This window comes from Canis lupus, chromosome 15 (assembly GCF_003254725.2).
Source record: "Canis lupus dingo isolate Sandy chromosome 15, ASM325472v2, whole genome shotgun sequence".
Lineage (NCBI taxonomy): Eukaryota > Metazoa > Chordata > Mammalia > Carnivora > Canidae > Canis > Canis lupus.
Window position 1 is genome coordinate 46,750,145 of NC_064257.1, and position 14,710 is coordinate 46,764,854.

The 14,710-nt window shown below is 37.1% G+C and overlaps 1 protein-coding gene across 3 annotated transcripts in view; it reads right to left on the reverse strand.

Moving 5' to 3' along the window:
- NR3C2 (nuclear receptor subfamily 3 group C member 2) overlaps window positions 1-14,710 on the reverse strand; it is a 330,635-nt gene that overhangs the window by 305,311 nt on the left and 10,614 nt on the right. The window lies entirely within an intron of this gene.

The window sequence follows — 14,710 nt, forward strand, 5'->3', positions numbered from 1 at the left end:
AAAACAAAAAGCTCATGGTGCTATTTGCTTTACTACCCACACACACATACCCACACAAGGCTTTTAAATCAAATCTGCCATTGAGTATGTGATATATGCGAATATTAATTCTTCATTTGTATTGCTCTAAAACAGAATTGAGAATTCCTAGTCTAAACTATCTTCATAATCATCTCTATTTTTGGAATTCAGAAAAGAATACAGTTCTCAATTAAGGATCTCATAAGAGCACAAAGAATTGGAAGGATTTCCTCTCTCAAAAATAATGTTAGTTTTGTGGTTGAATCTATTAAATCTACATTGCTAATTCTTCTCACAATGGAATCTCTTAGGTCATACTTTCTTATGAGCAATTATCTACCCATGTAACTCCTATGTGTTCTTATTCCTCTATTTCAATTCTAATCGAAACTAATAATAAAAATCAATAATAAGAAGAACTAAGATTTTATTTTCACTGAGCAGTCACTATTATTAGCAGTCACTATTGCTAGCACTTTATAAGGATTAGCTCAGATAAATTTCCCTTCCCCATAAGGGAAGGACTATTATTGTCACTATTTTACAGATGTGGAAACTCACTATTAGAGAGGTTAGATAACTTGCCCAAAGACATACAATAAGCAAGTAGAAGTGTAATCTTAACATGGGCCTTATTATCTGCCACCATTCTCCTACATCTTCTTTTCTTAACGTTTTTTCCAACTTACCAGGACCACTATGACTTCTGATTATACCCTTCCTCAATGATGTTATCTGTATCTGCAATATCTGCAAGCTTATTGATCCTTATATTTTTCAACTTATTAAATATCAACTAATCAGATTAATTTATATCAATTTATATGGGCCTCTCAGCACTCCCTATTTAATAGAATTCTTTTGCCCAAATAGCCATCTTACATAAATATTCACCACATGTTAGATGTTATAACTGACCATACAACCCAGTACTACTGTCAAACAATTCAAATTGCATTTTCAAAGATAAATATTCTCTTGGTAGTTGATCACCATGGTCCTCTTTCTACTATTGTATAATATTTTAACAATGACCAAGGGGTAACCTGGAGCCTAGAGGCTCATGAACTGGTCTGTGGACCTTCTGAGCCATTTGCAAAATTATGTGTGTAAATATACACGTATTTGAACTTAGGTATAAGTTAATTTTGTTAATAATCCTTCCAAACTACGAAAACATCATTTGCACCAAGAATGGCAGAGACTCTCAATCAACAGGCCAAAGAAAATAACATTTAATATAGACATTTTTTTTTTTAAGATTTTTTATTTACTTAATCATGATAGAGAGAGAGAGAGGAAGGTAGAAGGAGAAGCAGGCTCCATGCAAGAAGCCTGATGCAGGACTCGATCCTGGGTCTCCAGGATCACGCCCTGGGCCAAAGGCAGGTGCTGAACCGCTGAGCCACCCAGGGATCCCAATATAGACACTTCTTAAGTAGCAATGATAACTAGTTCTAGATGGCCTAGGGCCATATTTACAAATGGGGTGAATTCAATAAGCCTTTTAGAGTTCTATTAATACTGATTTTCCCTATATAGCAGAGATAAGACTGAGTCTTGAGCCTACTGCTCTTGGAACACATTCTGGTTACTACTAAATTTTCTCATCATTAAGGCATCTGTAAATGTACTCCACAAAAGAGACTATCAGATCTCTCCCTCTAAAAAAAAAAAATAATAATAATAAGCCACATTGGCCTTTTTAATCATCAATTTTCTGTCCTCTACAAGTTCTCAATACTACTATTTACTTCAATAACAGTAAAATCTTATTAATGAAAGTACTTAGAGTCAAGCATTGTGGTTAACACTTCTAATTAAAGGCTAATAAACAGTGGGTATGTGTGTGTGGATAGTATGATCAGTTATGAAACTATTAACATAGAGTACAGTTTTTGTTTGCCCAGACCACTAGGGAACCATCTTCTGTGTTCTTAGCCCACTGGGCTGGGTGCAGCCAAGCACCACTACTCACATGCATACATGCACGCACCCATCTATCTCTACTCGAGGCCAGTTGTGAGACCCAAGCTAGGCCAACAGAATCCATCAAGGAAAGGGCTGATCCTTTGACCAGGATCAAAAACTAATGAAAATGCAAGCCCAGAGGGATGCTGGCCATAGCCTCCCAAAAAAAAAAGTTGAATGAAAAGAGAAAAGCTGCAATAGATGGAGAAACAAACTTATGACACCACTACTTGAAGCCTGGAATCTAGCCAAGCCTGAGGTGTACCCTTTGAACTTCTCCCATTTTGTGAGCCAAGAGATTCTGTTTTATTTAGACTAGGAGGAGATGGTTTCCTGTGCTGTTCGCAAACCAAAAGTCCTGACCAATTACATTAAATTCACTTATGACTGTCATATAATTTTATTAATTAAGTTAATATTTAACTTCTAAATATTCTCTCCCTGTGTTCTCCAAAGATTATTTGGTACCTCCAAAGAAACATCTACCACAGTCTACTTTGTAATGGGATCTTGGATGTATTTTGACTGCGTGTCCTAAAGGATGAAGAATCTCTCATTTTTGCTCTGACCACACACCCAGGATTATGCTTTGACAGAATCAAGAGCTTAATAAATGTTTGTTAAATGAAAATCAGTACAGAACAGTACACATATGACACTGTACCTACTAAACAGTGCAGAAGAGACAAAGCTAAGAATGACCTGATCTCTGCTTACTTAGTCTCTGCTCTCATGGGCTCACACAGTGGACTTCCAGTATACCTCAGTATCTTTCACCAACACAGGGCACCCCCATTTTTGTCAAGACAAAGTGCTATTTTCTTTGTTATAAATTTATACATACATAAAATTTACTATTTTCACCATTTTTAAGTATAGAGTTCAGGGCATTAAGCACATTCCCACTGTTGAGCAACCACCACCATCATCCATCTCCAAAACTTTTTTGGGTTAAGTGCCTTTAATGTGCATTGTTGTTTGTTATAGACCCCAGAGAGTTCAGTAAACAAATTGGTATCAGTTATTTATAGGTGGCAGTGCATTCCTCTTTGAAAAATCTCCCTGTCTTGTAATAGTCTCTCTTTCTTCCCTCACTTGCATTAACAACCAGAGAAGAACATCCCCCTTTTAAAGCCAAGCAACTGAAAATAGTATGACAAACTTTGATCATTCTTCATTGATTAAAGGCCTTGAATAACTCAGGTTAGGATGCACAGTATCAGTTACATGTGTGGAAGAGACAGACTGTATACAGACTCTGACACATTGATAGAAATTTAGTCCCTTTCCCCATTAAAACAACATTCATTTTTTAAAACTTGCTTTGGGTCAATTCTCCTTAAAACCTTCATAATACCAGATCTGATTATTTCTACCACAGTAAATTGGCAAGAGCTAATTTTTTTTAAAAAAAGCATATTTCATCAGTGTTATGAAATCATTGAGGCTAAGCCATGTTCACAGTTAAGATTTTTGGTCTTTATTTCTTTCATTCTCTGGCAACAAATTCATCCTTCAACAAATGCACAGTTCACAAAAAGCCAAAATCTTTGGCTTTTTAAAATGAACATTAGCTTAAAATTAAAGAGTACCTGCTAATAGACACCTAAGACCCTCTCATGGAGTAGTTTCAAAAGTTACATAAGAGCTCTCAGGTCTAGATTTTCACTATGAAAGGTTACTGTGCTTATACCTCTCTTTCCCCACTCTACCCATCTGTCAGTCTCTTCAGTTTGTTTAAAAAACAGTACTTACGAGGTGGGGAAAGTGCTGTTTTCACCTGAATCATAGCAACCAAGTCCAAAATACAGGGTATATGTCAACAAAATTATCATATTTCTACCACATACAGAAAACTCAAATGCTTCCAGAAGTCTCAAAGTCTCATATGTACATTTACCTCAGTTGGGTCTGAAAATGATGGAGAAATAGAGAAAAAAAAAATACTTTGTACTGTGTGACCATATATTCTTTCACAATACCTTAGTTTCAAGAACAAAAGCTGCTCTGGACCTAATTTCCATTTCAGAAATACAGGCAGACTCTAAATTGGAGTAAATTAAAGAATATCTGCTCCCATTTAAACCCCTACACTCCCAAACTTTGCACTTGGAATCTCTTCTCAAACTTATCAGAAAAATATTTATTAAGTAAATACAAACTCTACCATGTGATGGAAGAAAATGAGCACATTTCCAGTTGTGGAAAGAGCACTATTAATTCAAACACCAGTTACTTGAGGACACAAGAATGGATTTCCAAACAAGCTAGGACTGTGCCTATTTATATATGTGTGCGTGTGTATGTCTGAATTCCATACATCAACATTTCTGATTCATATATATCATCTTTTGCTTTTCAACTCTGTAAAGCCAGGAGCAGCTCTTCCTGTTTCCATTCCCACAGGTATTTTTCCCCCTAGTTTAATAAAAAGTACTCTATTTTGGTATCAAAATTATCAGGTTTTACCTTCATCCAAATAAAATCATTTCACTCCTTTTCTCTTAGAGTCATAATTATGTTCAAATTTTCTCCTTATTACTATTTTTATTCCTTATACCCTGTGGCAATCTACTTTTCATGGGGCTGTTAGCACATATGGCTTAGTGGTATAGTGGAAAGGAACAGGCTTTGGGTCAGATAATCTGGCATTCAATTATTTCTTCCTTCAAATTCTAACTTCTCTCCCTTGCCCACCATTCTGACCACTAAAGCACTTACCCTCTCAGGTTGAATTACCAATAGGATAGCCTTTCAACTGTCTGTTTCTTTTCTTTTCTTTTTTTAATTTCAGTCACTATTTCTTATCTCCCCTACCATATTTACCTTTCTACTGTTTTATGTCATTTCAGGTTAAGAGAATGTTTAATAATGCTATATTTAAAATGCCAAACACTTCTTTTAGGCATTCAAAGATTTCTATAATCTAGTTTTCTCTAAAAAACATTAAGCCAAACTACCCAGGCTTCATTTGTCCTCTGTCCCAACACCTGGCCTGTGCTGTTGCTTATTCCTTTAATACATCTCCCCACCAAATACCACCAAACTTCCAATGTCAACTGTAATTCACCTCCTTTATGAAGCTTTCCTTGGCTATTCCAGGCCACATAGAACTCTTTCTTTTCTAGTCTTTGGAAACAGTTCTTATCTGCATCATACAATCAAACACATAATTACAGAACCACCAAAAAAAAAAAAAAAACTGTATAAATTCATATGAGTCATCTCCCCTACTAGAGGGGAATACAGTGAAGGCATGTGGTTTGTTCACCCACATTTGGAATAAGGTGGGCACTAAATAATTTGAAAATTGTCTATTATTTTTCCCAGAAAATCCAGAAATTTAAATCGCTACTTTTCTCTTAGTTCTAGGTCTTCTTTCAAAAAGTTGACTTCAATATCCACAGATAACAGAACTCAAGAAGAAAGCAACTCAATAAAAATGAGCAATAGAGTTAACAAGCATGAGAAGGAGACATATGGGTGGCAAGGAAGCACATGAAAAAATGTTCAGTATCAGGGATCAGAGAAATGCCAACTTAAATGACAATGAGTCACCACTACACACCTATCATAATGTCTAAAATTAAAAAGATGAACTCTCTCAAGTGCTGGCAAGGATGTAATGGAACCAGAGCTCTCACACACTGCTGGGGGGAATGTAAAATGGTACAGCCACATTTGGAAAACAGCTGGATAGTTTCTTAAAAATTAAACCTACACCCACCATATGATCTAGCCATCGTACCTGCAGGTATTTACTAAAGAAAAAAATCAAGCATATGTCCATACAGAGATTCGTATGTGAATATTTATAGCAGCTTTATTTGTAACAGCAAAAACTGGAAACAACCCAACAGGTGAATGGATGCACAAATGGTGGCATAGCCACAAATGGAATACTACTGGGCACTAAAAAGAAACTAATAATATGCACACGACAACATGGAGGAATGTCAAGGGTGTTATACTAAATAAAAGAAGCCAGAATCAGAAGGCTATAAAAAGTATAATTCCATTTAGATGACAACCTAGAAAAAACAAATCTACAACGATGGAGAACATATGAATGGTCGCTAGGGTTTGGGAATGAAGAGTTGGGTTGACTGAGAAAGGACAATACAAGAGAATTTTAGTGGGTGACAACTATTCTTATCTTGAATGGGTGGTGGTTACAGGACTAGACACTTGGCAAAATTTCTAGAATTGCACACCAAAAGGAGTTAATTTTACTGTTTGCAAATTAAAAATAAATGACCTCAAAAACTCAGAATATGTCGCCATATAGCTTGTAATACATCATTACTGACTACTTTATTATGTTGAGATTAGAAAAAACAAGAACAGAAACTGTTAATTTTGTGAAAATCTTTAAAAATATGCTGATAGAGGTCACAACATTTTTTTTGCTAATCTCCACAGAACTCGGTTATTTGACAATAAGGGTATTAGTTTTCCACAACCACCAACACATACCAGTCATCCTCAAGTTCCTCTGCTAACCAATCCATTCAATCAGGATTTATTGAACATCAACAATACACCTGGCACTGTTTGAGGTCTGGCCAAATGTACTTGTAAACAGGACAGCCAAGGTCCCTGCTCTCAGGAAATTTACATTCTAATTGGAGGAAGCCAAGTAAACAAATTTCTGATAGGTATGTGCTATAAGTCCACAAAAGTAGGTGATGTGTTTTTAGAAGGTCGGGGGGGGGGGGCACCACTTTAAATAGGATGTCTGGGAAGGCCTCTTTAAGAGGGTGACATTTGAGCTAATGCCAAGTGACAAGAAGGGGCAGATGACCAAAATCTGGAAGCAGAGCCTTCTTGGCAGGGAGAACAGTCAGTATAGAACTATACCGCACCCCCGAGGGAAGGGGGCTTGGTTGGTCTGAGCCACAGAAAGGTCAGCGTGGGGACTGAGCAAGGAAGAAAACCAGATACTAAATAAAATAGAGGTCTTATATTTTTGTGTTTTTCAGGCCCTTGATGAGTTTACTTTATGCTGCTTGCAATGAGAAGTAGCCAGAGGGGCTTTACATCAGCCACATAATTTAATTTAATTTTTAAAAGATCCATGTGTCTATTGTTGTTGTTAGGACATTCAGTTTTCTTCTTCTCTGTCTCAAGTATTTGTTTCCTCATTTACCTTAGCTATGTGCCTTTGGCAAATCACATATACCTTCTGGGCCTCAGTTTCTATATCTATAAAAACTGCAACATTAGCTGCCAGTAACCGCTTACATAGACTGATTCAATGGGGCAGTGAAACATCTGACCCTGTGGCTAACTCAAGTCTCCCTTTCATTCTCAGCATCTCAGGACACTGACCCATCAAAAATCTGCCCTCCTTACACCCTGCAGCTCAGGCATGGCACAGTCTCCTCCACCACCCTCTTCACAGCTTACGTGTCCGTCACAATCTTGACTCTGATCTTACAGTTCACAGCTCCTCTGTGCTACGATCTCCTCTCTCACCCTTTCTTTTTACCACTGAACGATGCCTCCGGTGAATAAACACTGTGCAGGCATCCCTCAAGTCTTTCCTCTTCCTTGCTAACTTAATCCTTAGCCAATCACAGTCTGATTCCCATTCCCACCACGAAACAGAATTCCTTCTGGAAAAATCACCAGCACCAACTATTCAGTCCAATTTCTGGTCCACTTCACCCCATCATCAGGTTTTAAACCACCATCTCCTGCTGAAGAAAAGGATAATAGACAAAAGGGCAGGATCTAACCTCCAGCTCTGTTACCAACTACTTTGTATGATCCCAGAAAAGGCATGTAATCTCTCTGGACCTTAGTGTCAGGGCTGGATTTATAGATAGCCTTAGGGCCCTTCTAATTTGAAAATCTAAGACTACGTGATTCTTCCCTTTGGCATCCATGACTCGGCACTATCTTGATTCTCTAAACAACTCCCTGTCTCCTTTATTAGGATGCGTTGCTCATCTCCTAAATGGGGTTCTGTTCCTCAAATTCCTAACAGAATGCACTTTAAACTACACTTGGGTCATACATACATTCTCTCCATGGGCAACAGCACCCACACGGACACTGTCTACCACCACTTCTATGAAGAGGCCTCCTAGACCTCCAGATCAACATTTCCACCTACAGAGAGAACTCTCTTAGTCTAAAGTAGTCCACAACTTAATCTTCTTCTCCCAGCCTATTCTTCTTGATCTCTCCATTATCCACGACAGTCAAACTTACATGTTGAGATTCCACTGATTTTCCACACACCTGACCCTCCTTCCATTTTCATATGAGTATCAAGTGCTCTCCTTTCTCTTCCTTCACAGTAGTAGGATGTGGATAGCTGTGATGGTCCACAGTGGGGCACCAAGCCAAGGGCAGTTCTGATGCCCAATGCAAGGTGGGGAGGAGTACCCATGTTGTCCATGTGTTCTCATGGTCTAGTGCAGAGAATCAGAACCCAAGACAGACTAGCAGGGGGAAATCAGTGCTGGAATGTAGTAAGGAGGGCACTTTCTGGGGAAGTGTGGCCCTGTGACCCAGAACTAGAGCTATACCCCAATCACAGGCAGGAGACTATCTGTGGGAATGGAAGCAGTCCTTGGAAAAATAGCTGACCCCAGAACTGGGGCAGAAAAGTACAAGATGGGTCTAAAGCAAGTAACTTAATGTTAATTTCTTGATTTTGATGGCTATACTGTGGCTATGTGAGAGAATGTCCTTCTTTAGAGTTCTCTGTGATGGACTTAATTTTTTTTAGGTTTGTGATTATTTTAAAATAAAAAAATTATACAAAAATCAACTCCTACAAGGGCATCTTCTGTAATATCTCACATCTGTCCCCTTTTTTCCATTACTCTGGACAGAGAGTCAAGTTCCCAACCCCTTGTGCTGTTGCAATAACTTAACAAGGCTCCACCCTACAACCACTGCCTAATTAAGGTTTTTCCAAAGTGCACTTTAGCTCATGCTACTTTCTTGCTCCAACATTTCAATAGTTCCTCATTACCTACCAAATTAAGTACAAATTTCTTAGTGTGACTTTCAAGTTCCATTGCCTTCTACTTCCAACTAACTAACCTCTTCCAGGCTTTCTTCCCCGCAATTTCCTGTGTCACAGTCAGCCATACAACCTGACCACATTCAGTGTTTTCTGCCGATCATCCATGTTTTGCTCATGTAACTCCCTCCATCATGAAATGACCACTCCTACTTTCTGCAAAAGGATAAATATCAACTCTGACCAGCACCACCCCATTTCCCCATTTTCCAAAACTTGCCTATATAATTTTATACTGTCAGAAAATCCAAAGTTGACTTTGCCCATTATAAACCTTATTCCACTTTATTTTTAGACTATAATTTTTGTTAATATGTCTCAACAACTCCTAATCTACCTATAAGGTGAGGACACATACCAGTGAAAGAGTCATAATTAATAAAAGTGCAGCCACAGTTAGGAATTCAGATAATCAGTTATTAGCTCACTCTCTCTCCCTAGGGAATTAGCTTTTTAGGTATTCAAATTACTCTGTGTATGTCCTCTTTCCTTCCTTATACTAGAGTTTTCTATTTCTTGCATAAATACAAGGAATTTTTACCTCATTTCTACAAAGAAATTTCAGCCTTGGCCTGAACACTGACAATCATAAATGCAGAGGCTTCCAGGCATCAATTAAGTAACAGGTGCTTACATGTAATTACATTTTAACTTCATCATTACTTTACTATATAAAGAATGAAAATAAAACTCTTAAAACAAAATAAAGCCTACACTTTACAAGTTTAAAACTAGAAGTTCTAAAGTTTAAGATGAAGACCTATACATTTAACATACTTATATTTCCTAGGTTTTCACCAATAAACTTTGGAATACAGTCCAAAAACACACAATTTAAGGGCTATATTTAAATTTTATAATGAAGCAAATATTTTTCTCTTGATTTGAATTTAATAAATGAAAGAAAATGATACATTATTTGGCAGGAGAGGTGAAATTTTATCAGTAGATGAGGAGTATGAAACTGAAGCAACAGTTGAAAGCCTGGAAAAAAATATTATTTTGGAGGGAAAAAAAAAAGTTAGTAACATCAAAGCATTAAGGGAAGTGAAGTATTACTCCTAAATTACTTGTGATCAACATAACATCGGGGGCAGCCCTGGTGGCACAGCGGTTTAGTGCTGCCTTCAGCCCGGGGTGTGATCCTGGAGACCCAGGATCGAGTCCCATGTCAGGCTCCCTGCATGGAGCCTGCTTCTCCCTCTGCCTGTCTCTCTCTGCCTCTCTCTCTCTCTCTCTCTGTCTGTCGTGAATAAATAAAAAGTCTTAAAAAAAAATAACATTGGGCATTACTCTAACATTACAAGTATAGAAAAGCTCAGACACACCCAGAATTTCAATAGTGCTAAAGGCATCAAATCCATAAATGCCACACCTCCAGGTCCTAGTTTTAGCACAACACTGCTGTGCATGCAAACAGCCTGAAGTTGAATAATTTGAGTTTATTTAACTGAAACCAAGGCTTTTATCTCCATTTTTTAAAGTATGACGTAAACAGTTCTAAGTATACTAATACTTTAGATGTTAAAAGGTGGACATACTGACATATAAACCTAGGACACTTGTGATGTTAAAAGCAAAATGTATCAAAGTGCACTGTACATAGTGATTTATTTGTTAAAAAGTACTAAGGGTTTTTTTTCAATAAAATTATCACTACTCTCACCAGAAATACCATAAATGAATGGAAGTGAATGAATCATCAGGAGAAGCAAGTCTCATTGTGAAATCATTTCTAAAAATATTATTTAGAATACTGAGTGGGGAAAATTCTAGGTACACTAACAATTTCAAAATGAAAATATTGTGAGACAAATAATAAGAAAAAGAAAGTCCCATGTTTTCACTTGTAAATGACCGCAGTAATTCTTAATGGATTTATTATAGTAAGCACAAATAATCAATCTGATTCCACCCTCTCCTAAAATCATCATTCTTTCATACTTTGCATTATACAAGGATATTTAAATCCCAATGATTTACTCAGAAAGTTTATTAAGAAACAGGGCAACTTTGGTAACTCCTTGAATTCTGAACCTTTTGCTTTATTACAGAAGATAAGTTTTAAAAGATTCTAGGGACAATTGAAAAAAAAAACTGTAGTTTTTTTACTAAATTGTTTCATTCTATCATAGAAAAAGAATGCAGCACAGATTAAGATAAACACCTGATTATCTGTCTTGAAGCCTACTAGAATATGCCCTTTGAAACAGTGAACTTTATATTCAAAGGTCTAAGTCAATGTTAGTGCTGTTATGATGCTATCAAAGTGACTATGACCATCGCCATAAACATCGATGTTGTATCAACACAGAAACACTGTTTTCAAAGGAATAGTGTAAATTAAAAGGAAGAGAAATTCGTTGTATCAAATTTTATAAAAGATCTGATAAAAAAAAAAAAACCTCTGCTTTTCAAAGTAAAATAAATAAGTTTCCCATACTCACTTTTAAATGGTAAATGGCAATGACATTTTTCTATCCAGAACACCCTGGAAACAAAAGAGCTACACCTGTGATTAAAATATACTTGAAACCAGATAAACAAATATGTTAAAGGATACTCAATTTTGATTTTTAACATACAACTCCAAGGAAACGTCACAGCCACTTAATGGTTTTGCAGGCTGACCTTGGAGAGCACCGAGTTCAACACGTTCACCTTAAAGGAAGAAACTGAGGCCCAGAGAAGCTGTGACTCACCGAGGTCACAGTTTTGTTTGTGTCCTGGCTGACAGGGAAACTCCAATCTACATGACACAACCAGGTCCAGTGTCCATCCTCAAAGCTTTACATTCTGCCTCTGTCATAATTTACTTTACACTTTGGTGGTCAGGCAATCCACTCACCAGCAATGATTAACAGACAGATGGCTTTCGTCACCGCTCTCACAGGATGCCCCCAGACGGAGATGAGGACAACACACACTTCGCAGCCATTACTCACTTCTATCGGCTTAAAAAATTAACTAGACAAGAATCATTTTTCTTATTTGAAGAGGGCACTCCTTCCTCAGCATAATATTCAGTAAGGCTAACAAAATAAAGTAATACCCTCTTTTTTCATTAACCGCCAAAGGGTGTCCAGAATAAAAGAGACCGGCAATTCTCAGTTTTGGGGTCTTCAGACATCCTTCCACCCTCAAAATGTACTGAGGACACCAAAAAACTTTTGTTTATGGAAATTAGATCTACTGGCATTTGCTGCATTAGAATTAAAACTAATATTCATTTTAAATCATTTAAAACTAAGAAGTCACTGTGTTAACATAAGCATATGTTCATGAAAAAATAACTATGTTTCCCAAAACAAAAACTTGAGTGAGGAGATTGGCACTGTTTTACATTTTCGCAAGTCTATTGTCTCAACAGAAGACAGCTGGATTTTCGTATCTACTTCTGCATTCAGTGGGTAGTGATAGGTTTCGGTTCAGGTATATGAATAAGATCTGGGTTCACATGGATAGGTTGGTGGAAAAAGGACAAGCATTTTATTTTTTTTTTAAGATTTTATTTATTTACTCACAGACACAGAGAGAGAGAGGCAGAGACACAGGCAGAGGGAGAAGCAGGCTCCATGCAGGGAGCCCGACGCGGGACTCGATCTCGGGTCTCCAGGATCACACCCCAGGCTGCAGGCGGCGCCAAACCGCTGCGCCACCGGGGCTGCCCAGGACAAGCATTTTAATGGTCATTAGCAATAACTGCACATGTGATTCTTTGACACTATGTTGAAAACTGCCAGTCAGTAGTATCTTAAAGGTTAGTAGCAATGTGGAATCTGAAATCACATTAGTGAACTTTCCATACACAATTACATTAAAAACCATGGTCCACCCTCCCTTTTGAATGGATCTTTTACTGACGCATGATCTTTCACTCCACAAACCTCCTTGAAAGGGTCTCAAGAATCCCAAACAACAATTTAGAGTTCAATCAAAAGATGGAGGTTATCATGAAACCTCGTAACAGACACACACTGCCTTGATCCTCCACAACCTATAATTCTTTCATTTATTCCACATCCCCCTGAATGGGGTATCCTCATCCCACATTAAGATATAGACAAAAAGGCTGGATTTTGATCCAAAGGACACTAAAATACGAGACCAGTGATGAAGCATGGACGAGGTTAAATGAAATATTATAACATGTGGATTGAAATCTAGAAAAAAGATGTAAATATCTCCTGCTCCTTGAGCCTTTATTCTGAGAATGATCAAAATAAATAGGTTTGGACAATACTCACCAGAAAAAGCTGTCAATAATCGGTAAGCTACAAGAGACTTCATAACACAAAAGCTTTTATTAGTAAAGTTTTGGGAAAACTTATACTAACTAGCACAATACAACATGTATGTAAACAAAATGAACCCCCTTTGACTATATTAACACGTATGTGAGGAATTTTGGAATACTCCAGAGGAGACACTGAACAACCCCCTGGGGCCCACAAATGCAGAGGAGACTCAAGGTCACTGATTCACATTAATATGTTTGAGGCGATGCATCACTAGAACATTGGGAGGGACTTCAGGAGTTGAGTGTAAAACCTACAATTAAAATGGGAGAAATAGGATGCAGAACAAAACAAAGCAGAGAACTAATGATTTCATCTACTATGGCTACCAGAAATATCATTACCCAAAGTAATAGCCTTCAAATCCATAAAAGCAAATAAATATGTTGTGGCAAATGTATGATGCCTAATCATGAAAAATAATAGAGTAGAATTTAATAAGAATTATCAACAAATATTTCTTCCAACTATGCATAAAATATTTCTTTAAACTATTTTGTGTAATTTCATATAATGAAAACAGAAAACTACAGATTGTGTAAACTAATCAAATGTTAACAGTAATAGCTAAAATGTATACAATACCTATCGCATACCAGATAATGTGCAAAGTGCTTCTCATAAACTAACTCAATTATCTTAACTCCTTTTGAGACAGGTACTATTGAATTCTTTTTTTCTTTTTTCTTTTTCCTCCAGATGAGAAAACTAAAAGCCCAGAGGTGAAGTGTTATACGCAAGGACACAAAGCAATTAAGTGGCAGATCAGGGATTTCAATCAGGACAGCAGTGCTCATAACTACCAGGCCATACCCCCTCATACTAACTCACTAAAAAGTCACTTACAAAAATATTGACATCATGTGCAAAATTTCCTTCTCTAAAAGTAAAACACAGCAGTAGCAGGAGACCACATGCTATGTTTGTTTCTAACGAAAGCCATGCTAAAATGCACTATCTTGCGTTACGGTTTAGAATAGAAGAGATAGAGGGGGTATCAGAATATGATCATTCATGCTATCAAGAGCTGTAATAACCTATCCTTCAATGGAATGTTTGCTTCCATAAAGGCAAGAGGAGCAAAGTTTGAATCAATGATAAGGAAAAAGAACGTATGAACTAAAGTTTTAGCCTTTGGCTCATAACAAAACAGAAGGAGAAAAAGAAATACATGTAAACGTAATTGTTTACATAACTGGTAATGGAATGAACATAAGTTTTTAAGGAAAACATCCACATATTCCCAAATGCTGAAGGTATGAACCATATCTAGGACATCTATTCTATGTTCAATAAAGGGATCATTTATCACAACCATATAATAAAAACAGTACTGAAACAAAGTCCAATGCAAGTATTCATTGTATAATTTAGAACC